Source organism: Electrona antarctica (assembly GCF_951216825.1).
Source record: "Electrona antarctica genome assembly, chromosome: 7".
Lineage (NCBI taxonomy): Eukaryota > Metazoa > Chordata > Actinopteri > Myctophiformes > Myctophidae > Electrona > Electrona antarctica.
Genome location: NC_136812.1, coordinates 46,524,495 through 46,528,204, shown reverse-complemented (window position 1 = coordinate 46,528,204; position 3,710 = coordinate 46,524,495).

Sequence of the window (3,710 nt, the reverse complement as noted above, 5' to 3'; positions counted from 1 at the left end):
TGTGGACCGAAGGCGGGAGCTCTACTGACTGACCTACACAGAGACAAGCAGTGACTACATTGTAAACAGTAAAACCCTTCAGTGATTTGGTAACAAGAAGGTGTGTCCTCATTTTGGGCATGTCTTTATCCATTACTACAGTGTGTTTTCACGCACAGTTAAAGTGTGTGTGTGTGTGTGCGTGCCTGCCTGCCTGCCTGCCTGCCTGCCTGCCTGCCTGCCTGCGTGCGTGCGTGCGTGCGTGCGTGCGTGCGTACAAACTTCTCTTTGTGTGTGTGTGTGTGTGCGCGCGCGTGCGTGCGTGCGTGCGCGCGTACAAACTTCTCTTTGTGTGTGTGTGCGTGCGTGCGTGCGTGCGTGCGTGCGTGCGTGCGTGCGTGCGTCGTGCGTGCGTGCGTGCGTGCGTGCAAACTTATCTTTGTGTGTGTGTGTGTGTGTGTGTGTGTGTGTGTGTGTGTGTGTGTGCGTGCGTGCGTGCGTGCGTGCGTGCGTGCGTGCGTGCGTGGCTGCATGCGTGCGTGGCTGCATGCATGTGTGTGTTAGGCAGACAATCGTTCATAACCATGGATTTGGATTGAAGATCATCTCTTTAGTTTTTGTGGTGTTTAACATAAGGTGGCTATTATAACACCAGTCTTTAAAGTTATTGATCTCACTGATATAGCCCACAGGGCGTTCAACAATATGTACAAATAAGACTGACAAGCTGAGTTGTCAGTAGCTGGATTTGAACACACAACCTTGCGGTCCAAGGGCAAGAGCTCGACTGACTGAGCTACACGGAGACAATCAGTTACTCCATTGTTAACAGGAAAATCATTCAGTGTTAGTTCAGCATAAGTACTCAGACTTTTAGAAATTAGCAGATCTACATGCTCATAACATGTCCCGGTACGGTACGGTACAGTACGGTACAGTATGGTACAGTATGGTACAGTACAGTACAGTGCAGTACAGTATGGTGCAGTACAGTACAGTACGGTGCAGTACAGTACAGTACAGTACAGTACAGTACAGTACAGTACAGTACAGTACAGTACAGTACAGTATGGTACAGTACAGTACCATATGGTACAATACGGTACAGCACAGTATGGTACAGTACAGTACGGTATTACACATTGCACTTATTACACTATTACACTACTATTACACTATTACACTATTACACTAAATACACTTATTACACTATTAAAAAATTTGACTCAATACACTATTTCAATATTACACAATTACACTATTACACTTATTACACTATGAGACTTATTACACTATTTCAGTTACTAGTATCTCTATTATTGTGATGCCATGTCCTAGTGCCTGATGGGTCAAATGTAATCTACTTCAATATTTATATAGTTGAGTCATCACAAATCTTGCAGCACACAATGGATACACTGAGTTGTCTTTACCGGGATTTGAACACACAACCTTGTGGTCCAACGGCGAGAGCTCTACCAACTGAGCTATGCAGACACAGTCAGTTGACTCATTCTAAACAGTAACATCATTCAGTATAAACTTTAGTGTGTGTGTGTGTGTGTGTGTGCGTGCGCGCGCAATTTTCATTGGCTCATAAAAACTTCATTTTTTCACTTAGAAAAAATGTGCTACGATTATTTGTCCGTATAGGTCCAAAGTTCACGTGTAGAAGTTTTCGTGCATTTTGAGCAAAGATTCTGGGAGGAGTTACATTTTAACTGTTTTTCATATAATTCAAAATGGCGGGTGATCTAAAGGTCAGAGGTCAAAAGTCAGAACAGGAAAGTTGTTGGGCATGAGGAGACACATATGTGTATCAAAGTGTCATTGCCAACGGTCAAACGGTTCATGAGATATGCACGTTCAAAGTTTGCAAGTTTGCAAGTTTTGCATCAATTGAGTGCTATAGCGCCACCATTTGGCCAATCGTGATGGGCTTCGCATAGTAAAGTGACATAAGCATGTGTGTGTATTAGAGGCAGAAGAATAATTTTCACAAAACAGCAATTTTCATTGGCTCATAAAAACTTCATTTTTTCACTTAACAAAAATGTGCTACGATTATTTGTCCGTATAGGTCCAAAGTTCACGTGTAGAAGTTTTCGTGCATTTTGAGCAAAGATTCTGGGAGGAGTTACATTTGAACTGTTTTTCAAATAATTCAAAATGGCGGGTGATCTAAAGGTCAGAGGTCAAAAGTCAGAACTCGGAAGTTGTTCGGCATGAGGAGACACATATGTGTATCAAAGTGTCATTGCCAACGGTCAAACGGTTCATGAGATATGCACGTTCAAAGTTTGCAAGTTTTGCAAGTTTTGCATCAATTGAGTGCTATAGCGCCACCATTTGGCCAATCATGATGGGCTTCACATAGTCACCGTTTGGCATGGTCCTCTATCATGTTGACAAGTTTTGCGCAAACCGACTGCACGGTTCAGTCAGAACAGCTAAACAGCAATTTTAATTGGCTCATATAAAGTACTGATCATATAATTCAAAATGGCGGGTGATCTAAAGGTCAGAGGTCAAAAGTCAGAACACGAAAGTTGTTCAGCATGAGGATACGCATATGGGTATCAAAGTGTCATTGCCAACGGTCAAACGGTTCATGAGCTATGCACGTTCAAAGTTAGCATTTTAAATTGAGCGCTATAGCGCCACCATTTGGCCAATCGTCTTGGGCTTCGCATATTCACCGTTTGGCATGGCCCTCTACCAGATTACAGCGTTTCGTGAAAACCGACTGCACCATTCAGTCAGAACAGCTATTTTTGGCGGAAGGAGAAGAAGGAGAAGAAGAAGAAAAATAAACACAAAAACAAATATAGCTGCAAGCAGCGATAAAGCGGGACCAAGATAGAAGAAGAACAATGCGCAATGAGAACAACACGCACAAATGAGACCGACGAGCTGAGTTGTCGGTACCGGGATTTGAACTCGCAACCTTGTGGACCGAAGGCGGGAGCTCTACTGACTGACCTACACAGAGACAATCATTGACTATATTGTAAACAGTAAAACCATTTAGTGATTTGGTAACAAGAAGGTGTGTCCTCATTTTGGACATGTCTTAATCCATTACTACAGTGTGTTATCACGCACAGTTAAAGTGTGTGCGTGTGTGCGTGTTTGCGTGCGTGCGTGCGTGCGTGCGTGCGTGCGTGCGTGCGTGCGTGCGTGCCTGCCTGCCTGCCTGCCTGCCTGCCTGCCTGCCTGCCTGCCTGCCTGCCTGCCTGCCTGCCTGCCTGCCTGCCTGCCTGCGTGCGTGCGTGCGTGCGTGCGTGCGCGCGCGCCTGCCTGCCTGCCTGCCTGCGTGCGTGCCTGCGTGCCTGCGTGCCTGCGTGCGTGCGTGCGTGCGTGCGTGCGTGCGTGCGTGTGTGTGTGTGTGTGCGTGCGTGTGTGCATGCGTGGCTGCATGCGTGTGTGTGTTAGGCAGACAATCGTTCATAACCATGGATTTGGTGGTGATTTGGTTAGTTTTTGTGGTGTTTAACATAAGGTGGCTATTATCACACCAGTCTTTAAAGTTATTGATCTCACTGATATAGCCCACAGGGCGTTCAACAATATGTACAAATAAGAATGACAAGCTGAGTTGTCAGTAGCTGGATTTGAACACACAACCTTGTGTTCCAAGGGTGAGATCTCTACTGACTGAGCTAGACAGAGACAATCTGTTACTCCATTGTTAACAGGAAAATCATTCAGTGTTAGTTCAGCATAAGTAC